Source organism: Cnephaeus nilssonii (assembly GCF_951640355.1).
Source record: "Cnephaeus nilssonii genome assembly, chromosome: 5".
Lineage (NCBI taxonomy): Eukaryota > Metazoa > Chordata > Mammalia > Chiroptera > Vespertilionidae > Cnephaeus > Cnephaeus nilssonii.
In genome coordinates this window covers 54719350-54733589 of record NC_137076.1, presented here as the reverse complement: position 1 = coordinate 54733589, position 14240 = coordinate 54719350, and positions in this window count along the sequence as shown.

Genomic DNA, 14240 nt, shown 5'->3' with positions numbered 1-14240 from the left:
ATTGATTCAACAATATATTTTTTGTTTTAATACTAGAAAAATAAAGATAATTCCAGTGGGCTGCAGAAAGGATAGAGAGATGGTTGTTAATAAGATGCTTCTGCAAGTTTTACTAAAGAGATTATTCCCCAAGTATTTGGTGTTTTCTATAAATTTTTTAACATATACTCACTGAGATGTGATGATACTTTTTTAGATATGAACTGCAATGTGAATGTAAGTGTTTGTAATTACATGAGATGGTATTCCTGGAATTATACATTTTTGAGTCTCCTGCTAATTTGAAGTATGAGTGGGGGGTTTGTCACTTAAAAATTTCAGATTAATCTTTTCACTTGTAACATACAGAAAATTATAATGGAATTGAATATCTGGATATCCCAATGGCCTGGTAAAATCTACGTTACTTTTCCAGAGTGACCACTGACTGTTTGGGACTTGACCCAGAATCCTGGTCTTGTGGCATTCAGTCCAGGTTTTATTCAACCAGGTTATGTTGCATCTCCCTTTGTACTTACCTTTGGGAAAATGTGCTGGTCTAGAATTTGGTCTCTATTACCTATTAAACACCCTTTAAAGGATTGGGTACATTAGGTCTCCAAATTACAGTTTGTGCAACTGATACCAGCTTCTGCTCTCTGAGCTCAACTCCTTGCCAACTTGTGATTTCTTGGAAAACATCAGGAGGCCCCAGCAAAGGGCATAGCACTTCCTGGAAACATGAGCCTGCTTTTACTGCGTACCTATATGCTTGTGACCGGGCCTCCTTTTGCCTTTACAAGATTTTGCAGTGACAGGATTGGAACAGATTGCTGGCATTATGGCAGCCAGGATATTGTCAGGAGGAACTTGGCAGTGCTCATAGGTGTTATGATGCTAGCTCTTTACTCAAGGACAAGAATATTGAAGGGAAATTAGAGATGAAAGAGAGAGTGAGAAGTAATGTCAGAAAAGTTCAGAAGATAAAACTGGTATCAGTAAATACATGGAAATTATTTGAGGTTTACATACTTTGAGCCTTTGGTGACTGAAGATATACAGCCAAGAACTGCTTCAGTGCTATTCCTTCATAAATCTGCATAATAATATCTCGGTGGGGATTTGGGGAAATTACAAGTATTCATTTACTAAATTGGGTTCAGTGTGTGTATCATGCATGCCATATGAATATTCAGTGCAGTGAATACTTCCCAAGCTATGTTGAAGTTAACACTTAAGCTGAATATAATCAAGTAGAACTCAAAATTGCATACTTATTTTAACCTAACCGAGGTCCTGTCTTAAAGAATTGGACCCACCCCCACCCCTCATTCTAATAAAACAAAATATAAAGCCTTTTCAGTATTTGTATCTGATTTTTGGCATAAAGTAGTTTTCTTTATAAAGGAGGATTAGGATAATATATATATACAGGGCTCTGAATGGTTCCTTAGAACACAATGGCAGCTGCCAAGCAGATTCAGGAGGAATGTTTAATTACAACGCTCAGCAACAGCAACAAAGGAAGAGTTCAATGAGAAGAAATGACTCTATTATGGACAGAGAGGTCTGTGCTGAGTGGAGGAGGTACAGTGGAGTCTTTTCCAGATCACAGACATTTCTTCTAGCTGAAGTTGCCCTGGAAGCTGATGGGCATTTTACCTTAAAACATGATTTATTCTTTTTCCTCAAAGAAACTCAGTTGGCCTTTCAGGTTAAGAATACAAAATTATTTCTATTTCCAAAATATGTACTTTTCCCTGAAATGAAAACTATTAATAACTTTTAGGGAAGAGTCGATCACCTCCAGTTCTGTTAAACCAAGGATTTGGGGGAGCAAACTACATGTTAGATCTGAAAGATTTATTTTAGCAGCTGACCAGGTGTCAGGCACTCTGAATTCTTTTTTTTTTCCAATTTTTTTATTAAGGTATTATATGTGTACATATCTTACCAGGCACTCTGAATTCTTGTCCAGACTATAACAAAGCTTCAAATGGATAATTAATTTCTCAGCCTCTTTCAACTATGATATTTTCCATGATATTCTTTTTTAAAATTTATTTTTATTTTAATGTTTAAAGTATTATAAATAGTAGTACATATGTCTCCTTTTTCCCCCCTCATTGACCTCCCCCCATGATATTCTGATTATTAATTTATTTTAAAAAACATTCCTTTGGTAACATTTTTGGTCATAATATTTTAAATTGCCCTAAAATATAATACAACTTTAGATCCATGGGAAATGGTCAAATGTAGTATATGACATTTTATTGAAAGGTAATATTTATTTATACTTATTGCATGGAAGGTATTATGCTAAATGTGCTTCACATGCAAAATGTTGGCATATAAGATGGATTTATTATTTCATTTTATATAAAAATTGAAGCTCAGAAAGTTTAAGTCACTTGCACAATATCATATAGTTAGTAAGTAGCAAAACTGACATTCAATCTGAAGTTTCTCTGATTCTAACAACCATAGCTTTCACCATTCTGCCTCTCCTTCCTTTAGGAGAACTTCTGGATACCTGGTGAGCTTCACATGTCCATTACTAGTGTATGCTGAGGAAATTGGATTGGGTTCTTTATTGAGTGTGTTACTCATCTAAAGAGATATAGAATGAGAGATGGGAGCAAAATAATTTGTAAAGAACTAAGCCTTGCATTTCAGAGGAACTCAAAGCAGGAGGGCTGGAAGTACATTATCACCGTGCTTAGCAATAGCAAATAACCAGTGAGGTCTGTATTCTTCTATCTCTAAGGATATTACCTTCTTATCTCTATGACTGCAGGACAAACATGACAGACACAGACTTATGCAAATATACAAATGGTCCCTAGAAAGACAGTTCATGACAGTGGGTTGCAGATATAAAGCAGGAAGAAGTAACCTCACTTGAATGGATTTCATCAATTTGGGAAAGCGTTGAAAAGATAATACAAGAATCTGGGGGAGCAAACTAAATGTTAGATCTTAAAGAAGATTTATTTTAGCAGAAATAGTATGTACTGATTAGAAGACATAGGGTTGCAACTAGAGAATGGGTGTGGAGTTGTCTTGACGATGTAGGATGATGAACCAAATCTGAGGAAAAGAATTGATGGTTATCAAGAGACATGAATAAAATACCTGGAGTAAGATTCATCAGTCTCAGGTGGTGAGGTCTCAAGATTGAGCTCTGTCATAAGGAATGCCTCTAAATGGGAAGATTTGTACTTGTAGATGAGCCAGAAGGAAAGCTATGTGCCAAAGTCAGCTTCACAGCAACTTATGTAGAAAATAAAACCATATTTCCCAAACATGAAACTAAACAAAATTTATTTTTCTGTAAAGAAGTTCAAATTTATATCCCATGGAACATGATAATCATATATGGAAACATCTATGATTTCTTAAATAAAATGATAGAAGAAGAAGAATATAAAGATCTTTGGGGATTGTTGCAACTAGTGAGAAGACTGAAGAGTATTTTGAAGAGGTAGGTGAGACTTAATTTGTCAAAGTTGAAAAAAATGTATAGAATATAATTATGCTGGGCAGTAAGCCTTGGCAATTGCCCTGAAAGGTTCTGGGGAGACCAAAGTGGTCAGGGGCAAATTGAATAGACATAAGTTTCTCCTTCAATATTTGCAACTAACATATACCATTAGGATCAGTGTAAATGTTGGGCTATTATAAAGATTAAAGTAAAAATTCTTTATTCTTAAACTCATAGAATCCAAGTCCAGTATTAGAGGGAGGTCTTTCTACATTCAAAATGTAAGTAAAGAAACAATCACATATAAATGAAGTTGTATAAATCATCTGATACTAGAGGCAAAAATACATTTTTTTTTGTTTATAAAAATAATCTAATTCTAATACCTTTATTTTTGTTAAAATTATGAATGTTATTATGGTAAAGGAAGCAAATGTAAATGTAAATCACGGAGAAAAGTAAAAAAGGGTCATTAAAAAGGTACTAATTGTAGAATGCATAGATGAAGATGGTGCTTATAAAGTCAAAGGGGATGTTCTTTCCATTTCCCAGTAAGTCTCTTTGTATGTGTGAATCTAGGCAATAATCATTGGAAGTGTGCATATCCAGGGTTAGATGGGCCTTCACTATGCTCTGCTTAGCCAGCTAACGGAGCATAGAGCTCAGCCCCAAGGAGGTCAGACTATTTATGGTCCTTGGTGACTTTACTTAGATTACAAATGAAGCAGCCTTATTTCAGGATTACAAATGAAGCAGCCTTATTTCAGGAAATAACATTCAATAGGAGGCCTGACCTTGTGCAGACAAGGAAGGTCTGGAAAGATGAAGCTGGAAAGATGCACTCTTAGGTCAGAACATTTTCAGTCCAGTTGACTTAGGTTCTTTTATTTAAACGTTTTTGTTTGTTTGTTTCAACAAGCAGTTTTGGGTTTGTCTGTAAGACAAATGATAAAAAATAGTTTGAAAAATATCAATCAAACAAAATAAAACAAAGGAGATATTTTAGGTTTATTCTCTAGAACCTTCTCCTTTGCTGAGGTCACTTTTTCTGTGGGTATAATGATCAGATCAGTAAAATGCAACCATGAACCCTAGCAAAAGCAAATGGAATTATATGATTTGAAAAGCAAAAGTGGGTCATCTTGTTTTTGAACATTTTGGTTATGATATATTAAACTTAGTGTGTTATATAAACCAAGTTGGAGTAACATGTCCAGATATGATAATTTTTCATGTTGCTGTCATTCAATATGGAAAAGGCTAGGCAGCATATCTTTGTCAGCATTCAATAATTTTAAAAATTATTTTAAAGGGGCTTCGGCTTTTTGAATCAGATGCCTAGATAATAAATAGGCTTCAAACTTTTCAACAAATGCCTGCCTTTGTGTCCTGTGGACAAGAGCAGAACTTTCTTTAATACTGGTTTAACAGCAACTGAACATACCCAATGACCTTGAGAATTGGTGGAGAGTAGATGAAGTAATTCACATTTTCATTTAAAGTTTAGTAAACAGAGGTGAGATGCTTTATGAGGGAAACTAAATTACAATAGAATAAAATTTTAAAAAGCAAAGAGATGGAAATGCAATTTCTTAGAAGAAAAATAACAGATTTGATTTAGTTTCAAATTTCCCACAGCTGAGTGATTTACTTGAAAGCCACATATATACAGGTATTTTATTATATACAGTGTATCTAATCCTATCTAATAAAGAGGGAATATGCTAATTAACCATCACTCCTTCACAAAGATGGCTGCACTCACAACTGAGGCCAAATTCCCATAAGGAGCCTTAACGAGCAATCAACAGGGACCTGAGGCTACGCCCTCCACCTCCCCGTGGGGCTTGACAGGGGACCTCAGGCTGTGTCCCCCACCCGGCAGGGCTTGACAGGGGACCTCAGACCGCACCCCCCACCCAGCGGGGCTTGACAGGGGACCTCAAAGGTGCACTTCCCGTCCTGGTGCTGGGCTAGGGGACCTCAGGCCATAACCCCCCACCCTAGCACCAGGCCAGGGGACCTGAGGCTGCGCCCCCCCTTCCTGGCAGAGATTGACAGGAGACCTCAGGCCACGCTCCCCACCCAGTGGGGCTTGACAGGGGACTTCAAGGTGCACCCACAGTGCTGGGTCAGGGGAAATCAGGCTGCGCCCCCTGCCCAGCGGGACTTGACGGAGGACCTGAGGCTGCACCCTCCTGCCGGTGGGGCTTGACAGGGGACCTGAGGCTGTGCCCCTCTCCCGGTGCCGGGCCGGGGGACCTGAGGCTGTGCCCCCCCAGGTGGTGGGGCTTGATGGGGGACCTCAGGCCATGACCCCCACTCAGCAGGGCTTGACAGGGGATCTCAGGCCATGTCCCACACCTGGCGGGGCTTGATGAAGGACCTCAAGGCACACCTGCCGCCCGAGTCTGGGCTGGGGGACCTCAGGCCATGCCCCCCATCCTGGTGCCAGGACAGGGGACCTGAGGCTATGTCCCCTGCCCGGCAGGGCTTGACAAGGGTGGGACTGGCCGGGTCTGGATATAGCCCAGTGGGGGCAGGGGGGTGGCCGGGTCTGGGTCTCACGCGATTTTGAGGAGCATGTGGGTGGGCGGGGACATGACTCTGGGTCCCATGGTGTGCCCCAGACTCTGACAGAAGGAAGGTTTTCATATACATTTTACTAATTTCCTTTAATCTCTGACACTTCTATTATAGAGAAAGGGCAAATAGCAATATTAAATTATTTCCTCTAATTAATCCCCTTTTAATGTGCACGAATTTCGTGCACTGGGCCACTAGTATGGAAATAATAATTCCATCCTGCCCTATGTTAGATAACTTTTAAATGGACTTTGAGATCATGATATTAACAATGTGAATGATTCAGTCACTTAAAATAAATCAAACTGAAATTATACTTTTAAAAAAGGTTTTTATAAATAAACTAGAGGCCCGGTGCATGAAATTCGTGCATGGGGGGAGGAGTGTCCCTCAGCCCAACCTGAACCCTCTCCAATCTGGGACCCCTCGGGGGATGTCTGACTGCTGGTTTAGGCCCGTAAACTGGCAGTCGGACATCCCTCTCACAATCCAGGACTGCTGGCTCCCAACTGCTTGCCTGCCTGCCAGCCTGATCACCCCCTAACCACTCCCCTGCCAGCCTGATCGACGCCTAACTGCTCCCCTGCTGACCTGGTCGCCCCTAAGTGCCCTCCCCTGACAGGCTGGTTGCCCCTAAGTGCCCTCCCCTCCCCGCCTGATTGCCTCTAACGGCCTCTGCCTCAGCCCCCACCACCATGGCTTTGTGCAGAAGGACGATGTCCAGATGGATGTCCAAAAGATGTCTGGTCTAATTAGCATATTACCCTTTTATTAGTATAGATTGAATCAATTGAAATTTTTTTAAAAAAACATATAGCAATATACTCTGAAGGAATTACTTTTGAGATACTAAGCTTTACTTTAATGGTTATGAAAGAAATAGATAAAAGACAATAGGTTAATTTGCATTTAAGATATGACTGTTTTTGCCTCCATCTCAAGTTAGAACCACTATTTCCAGAAATTTCAAATGATTGTTGATATGTGGGAAGAATTTTGCATTTGGGCTATAATTTAAGTACAGAAAATTTTTAGGTCATCCATTAAAATTTAACAAATCACTTATAATGTATCTTCTGTGTTTTAAGCAACATGCTAGACACTGGGAGTACTGTGGGATGGAAACAAAGAGATGACCTAGGGCCTACATGCAGGCCATCATAAAGATCTGATTTGAGTCCCCATTTCCCATGACAGAAGACCTATCAAAATACCATTGAAGAATATGATATAAGAGGACAGAGCATCATCACATGAAATGTTTCCAGGACTGTATAGCTGAGTTCTAGAACATGGACTCAAGATAAGAAAACGTAGAATATAGCCAATGGGCAAATTAAGGAGCATGCTGTGATGTGTTCTGTTGTGTTTTTTGTTATTTTCCCCAGCAGGTCTACAAAACAAAGAGCTCCATCACTGAGAACAATATAGAAATGGTAAGTCTAAATTGCTCTGAACCCAGATATATAAAGGGCTAATCATGCTGGAGGATTTGGGAATCCTGTATCTTGAGACCAGGAGTACCTTAAGGATAATTTTCAGGCCATCAATTTGAAACCTGAAATTCTTTAGAGGTCTCTGAAAACCACAGAGAGGATTTTTCCACCCTCCTCTGAGGAAGGCAAAATACTACATCTACCTGATTTCAAGTACGATGAGGAGACTGTCTTGTTATAATAATCTTCTCTATGCTGACATTAGAAAGAGGAGTGGAGTGTAAGGCTTGCTCACAACCTACCTTTGCCTCTATTCTTACTTCACACAAAATAGGCAACTTTTAGCTTGTTTCTCTATTGAACACTGGGGTGAATGGGAAGCAGGGGTTATTTCCGCTAATGTCTTCTGGTTGTTAGGGGATCTGTTGAGATACTAAATCAAATTTGCTCTCATCTCTGAGCTAATCCTGTCCTTTCTAAGGCTACTGAGAAATTTGTAGAGCCTAAAGATCCCTCACTTTCCCATCATGTGCTAGAAGTGCTTAATGTGGGACCCTTTAACAACTAGTGAAGGTGTAGAACTTTACTTGGGTTTTCTTGCTGGTTAATCCTAGTACAATTTACCTCATTAATTTGTTCTTAATGAGTTCATCAGCAATGATTTAATACAACTTTGAGGAACAGCTTTCTTTAGTCTTTAATTCGCAACAGTTCCCCTTCTATTTGGCAGTACATTAATGGAAATGGAAAATTGCCTCATTCTAAATGTCAGAATAATACTGCACCAAAAACAATTCAGTCATGTCTTTCAAACCACGCACATATGGTTCATCACCAAATGTCACTGTTCTCCCCCCTTCCCCCTGTGTACCCCTCCCGCCTGTACCTTCCCTCCTTATTTTCTTCCTATTTGCCTGCCTCTGTGGATCACTGGATAAACTTTATGTCTTCTGTTATCCAGGAACCAGTTCTCATTACACAAGTTTTACCTAGAACCTTGGAATTGGCAGAATTCATAGATCAGGTGAACACTGATCAGCTATAGCTTTCAGTTTTGCAAATACTGCTCTCATCTGCTCTCAAAATAAATTTTAAAAGTTTGTGAAGTTTCTTCAAATAATTTTTGAGCATAATTTTAGATGGTTTTGTGAAATTCTCTAAGTAAAGCTATATTTCTCACTCTGTCCATATTAGAGCAATTCTTTCTTTTTCTTCTTAGCACTCTATTTAAGCAAGTTTTTCTCTAAAATAAATGCTTTCATTATGAGTATTTTAGTTGTGATTTATTAGGTATGTTCATAATGAGAACACCCAGCATAGTTTCACTTATACATAAGGATATACTTTTAATTGCAAATCATATTTCACTAACTCTTAAAGGACATTTCAATTCATTAAAAAAATTAGTCTATATTCTAAACTATCCAAAGACTGTCCACTTTTTCTAAGGGATAGCTAATAGGTAGTAAAGCTCTATTTCTCACTCTGTCCATATTAGGGCAATCCTTTTTTTTCCCCTTCTTCTTAGCACTGTGTTCAAGCAAGTTTTTCTCTAGAATAAAAGGTAGAGTGATTTCCAAAGTTATTAATCAAGCATCCACTTTCATGGGTTAGTTAACCTCTAAAGACTATCTTAAACTAGGGGCCCAGTGCATGAATTTGTGCACCTCGAAAGGAACTGTAGGCCACAAGGCTGCGATGGGCACAGGGGCAGGTCTTGGCCCATCCTCCACACCCCTGCCTGGCCCCTCCCGCCACAGCCCAGGTCCCCTGTCTGCCTGCAGCCCCGCCCCTGCCACCACCACTCCCACATGCTGATGACGCCAGCCCCGCTTGCACCCACTGATAGCACAGAGCGATTGGGGCCAGCACCAGCAGTGGATAAGAGCGGCAGCTGCTGCTCTGATCACCCCTCAGGAGCAGGGGGAGGTGGAGAAGCCCTCAAGGGTGACTGGGGCTAGGCACTGGTAGCAAGTGTGAGCAACAACTCTGGTGCTGGCAGTGGGTATGAGCAGGGCTGGCACTAGCAGCAGGTGCGAGTGCCTGGGGGGACTGCAGCACACAGGAAAAAATAATTTTCAGTAATTTTCAGAGGCTCACCCCTATGACAGCGACCGGCGCCCCGCCCTGGTCTGGCGCCCTCGCTCATCTGCTCCACCGTCCCACCAGGGCCAACACTTGCCAGGTTCTGCCTGCTATGTTCCACGTGCAACCCCTGGTGGTCAGTGCATGTCATAGCGACCTGTTGTTAGGTTGTTTGGTTGTTCTGCTATTCCGTCTGTTTGCATATTAGCCTTTTATTATATAGGATGATAAATTTCTCTTTCTGTAAAGGACCCCTTTAGATATTGCTTGGAGGAATAAAAACATTTAAGAAAAAAATCCGCACCCTCAAATGCATATTTTTTATATCCTTATATTTAAAGTGCTTATCTGAAACTAGAATTCTGAATCTTAGTTTATTGGTTTTGCTTTTGATTTATACAGGCAAAGCTAACTCATCTGTGAAGTATGAATATTTTTATTCAAGTAAATGTTTTCTACAGATAGAGGATCCCTTGGTTAAGCAGTCAGAAGGTAATGAGAGGGTGACCTTTAGTTTTGCATTACAAAGGTAGAATCAGAAAACACCAAGAACAATACCTGACTTCTTTGTCTTTCTTTTCCTTTATCTAGTGGTATATATTTGATACTTGCCAGTTTTACTCTGTAGAGACTATATTATTACTATCAAAATAATTATATATTTTTCATGATTTATTTAGCATACACTATATGCAGGTGCATTATAGAGGTTATTTAATCTAATTTTCCTGAAAACAAAGGTTTGTTTTTTGAAAAAAATTTTAACAGAGATTTAAAAGGCTGTCTGACATTATAGAGATGGTATGTATTTGAATATATGCTTTTCTTATTTCACATTTTTCTGTTATCTATATTATTTACCTTAGAGCAGAAAATGACATAAAGAATTATCCATTCTCCCTCATTGTCAGTAGTCATCCAGCCCCTACTAGCACTCATGTATTCCTAAGGCAGGCAGACCATTGCTGAATAGCTTTAATGGTAGAATATGGTTCATTATATACACGTGAGGCATGTCCTATACTTTCACCCATTGTCTTTTTTCTACCTTCTGTAATAACATAATTAGTCAAATCCTTCCTCCCCGTGATACTTTCAGTTGTTTGAGGATACTACCAATTCCCTGCATTGATTTCTCCTCTGGGTAAATCCTTTCCAATTCCTTGCTTCCAGATAATTCAGGGGACTTCATAATAAATTCAGAACAGGGCACTCTAGAGTCATAGGAAGTCTGCATGAATGTAGAATAAAATGATTTAATTTGGGCAATATATTTTTTTTACATGTAAACTCAGGTGGTTGTGTGAATATGTGTGCCTGAATTATTATATAAGTTGGGGATCAAGTAAAAAATAAATAAGAACATAAATCTCTCTTGCAAGTAGCTCACCCATGCCGAGATTGACTTTTTGAACCCAACATGAAACTTTATACTCTTTGTATATAAGTTTATACACAACGACCTGGCCAACCACTATACTTTTTAATTGTTTCCATCATTTGATGCTTGAATCCTCTCTTGGCCACTGCAACTTTCTGACATCACCACATTTCATAGATTTCCCCCCCTATATTGTCAATCAAGTAATTGATACAAATGTCAAACTAGGCCATGCTTACAAGTCCATGTGATTGGCTGTCACTTAGAATTCACAGAGCTATCCTGAACTCTGCAGAGAAAATGGGAGGTGCCCCTGAGGCCCCTGCCTCTGTCTCCAGCCACCACTTTCACTTTCTTGTGAACTTCAGTTTTGTTTTTAAAGCCATATCTGGATGTTAGCTTCTCTGCTACTATTTCACAGTCTTTGTTCTTGGCTTTCTCTGTGGTAATACATCTTTGGTTTTATAGCCCATTTCTTCGCACATTATTAATTCATAGGTTAAGTAAAACACAGAGAAACATACTCATTTATTGGAGACTTTTTATGTGGATTCAAAAATGCATGCCAGGTACTATGAACCCTTTTACATACATCCAACACTTGCTTCCTGGGATTGTTTTATTTTAAGTGTAATTCAACTAATCGCACCATGTGTAGACACAAAGGCGTCTTAAGATTCCTCCCTCTTCTTTCTCAAAGAGATTTTAAGAGTTCTCTAGACTGGCTCAGAGCTCCCTGATTTATTCATTTTCACCTGCTACTGACCTAATAGGCGGTGCGCAATAAAGGTCTGTGGATCTCAGCCTAACTGAATTCTGATCACTTATGATTGTCTTCATCAGAATTTTATTCCTAAGCCTTTCTACCATGTTAATCTTTCTTCCTTTTCAGAATTACTGCCCTTGGGATGATGTTTCCTTTTTTCTTCCTCTCTTTTAAAATTTTTTATTTTACAGATTCAAGTTCATTTGCCTTGGTTTGATAGCTCTTTCTCTACATCAAAAATGACCCCATCATGTTCTCATTATCCTGGCAATTTCACATCACGACGAACATCCTTTCTGCATGCTCAAAAATCAAGGACAGTTGTAAATAAGCTCAAGATCCAGAAGATATGATAGTTTCAATTACAACCACAGTAACTAATACAGCAAGCAAATGAATGATTAAATTCAAAGGGGCTTTTCTGAATGTTAATTTTCTTTTTTGATCCAGAAAGTGTTTACATATCTTTAACACTTCCTGAGGTGCCTATTCTTTGCCAAACACAATCATTGATATGTTCATATAAGTTGTCTCTAAACTATGTAAAAGACATTCTGGTAACCTATTGTTTTAAAAAAATTGTTGTGTTTGTATAAGCTGATAAGGAAAATGAAGGGTAGATCAAAAATATTTGGAAGAGGAGAAACCAAGATGGTGGCATAGGTAAATACCTGAACTTGCTGCCTCGCACAGCAACTTCAAAACTACAACTAAAAGACAAAACAGACATCATCCAGAACCACAGGAAGACTGGCTAAGTGGAAATTCTACAACTAGAAGGGAAGAGAAAAGCACACTGAGACTCAGAGGAGCTGCGGAAGTAAAGTGCAGAGGTAAGGAGGCACATGCACGGAGAGGGCTGGCAACTGAGTACATGGCTGGCTTTTTCAAACCTCAGGGAGACACAAGCTCCTAACTGCTCTGAACTCCAGTTCCGGGAGAGACTCTGGGGACCCAGACTCATATGGGGAGAAACTGGATTGTTTGGCAGCAGGTGGAACTCCAGGGCGGCTTTCTCTCAGAGGTGCTTTCAGCAATGACCAAGGGACACTGAGACCCGGGAGCCTCTTAGGGCAGAGCTGATGGGAAGCCATTGCTGTTTGCTCCGACCTGAGACTCCTCCACACCCAAGCTGTGCGAAGAGGCTTTTGCATATGAATAGCCTGGTCCTTTGAAATATAAACTTACCTAACATGGCAGTTGAATCAGAGAGGCCCAGAACATCGAAAAGAAGGCCCAAGGCCCCACAGCAGCTTGCATTGCTTCACAGCTGGGCCTCATGTGGGCACCTCCAAAACCCAAACAAAGAAGAGGAATCTGCAGATCTCTCCGTAGCTCCTGCTGGGTGGCCTCAGGCAGAGGCTAAATTAGCACCTCCTTGGAGATCCAAGAGCCAGTGTACCCAGGGGTCAGAGTGGGACCATCCAGATTACAACTCCTCAGATCCATAAGGGACACACTCAGGGGGCAGATTCAGTGAGCACCAAAGCCCCACTGAAGCAAGTCTTGCCTCATAAGGGTGTCTCTAGCACAGAAGTTCTCCCATCATAGAGACAGCTGATCCTCACAGCCAATTGGCCTGGAGGTCAATTCCTCCCAGTGATACCAACAACAATCAAGGCTTAACTACAACAAGACTGTGCACACAGCCCACAAAGGGGTGCACCAAGAGTGCCCACATCAGGTAACTGGGGTGGCTGAGCCACTGGGCCCTATAGGACACCTAGCACACAAAGCCACTCTATCAACTCAGGGAAGCAGCCAAAATGCAGAGACATAGAAACAGGTCACAAATGACAGAAATGGAGGAAAGCAAACTACTGGATATATATAGAGTTCAAAACCACAGTTATAAGGTTTTTCAAGAATTTTCTACAAAAGTCCGATAAATTTAGCAAGACCCTCGAGGATATGAAAAAGGACCAACTAGAAATTAAGCATACACTGACTGAAACAAAGAATAATATACAGAGATCCAACAGCAGACTAGAGGATCGCAAGAATCAAGTCAAAGATTTGAAATACAAAGAAGCAAAAAACACCCAACCGAAAAGCAAAAAGAAAAAAGAATAAAAAAACATGAAGATAGTGGAAGAGCCACTGGGACAACTTGAAGCGTACCAACATCAGAATTATGGGGGTGCCAGAAGAAGAGAGAGCAAGATACTGAAAACCTATTTGAAGAAATAATGACCGAAAACTTCCCCCACCTGGTGAAAGAAATAGACTTACAAGTCCAGGAAGCGCAGAGAACCCCAAACAAAAGGAGTCCAAAGAGGACCATACCAAGACACATCATAATTAAAATGCCAAGAGCAAAAGACAAAGAGAGAATATTAAAAGCAGCAAGAGAAAAACAGTTAGTTACCTATAAGGGAGCACCATACAATTGTCAGCTGATTTCTCAACAGAAACTATGCAGGCCAGATGGGAGTGGCAAGAAATATTCAAAGTGATGAATAGCAAGAACCTACAACCAAGATTACTCTACCCAGCAAAGCTATAATTCAGAATTGAAGG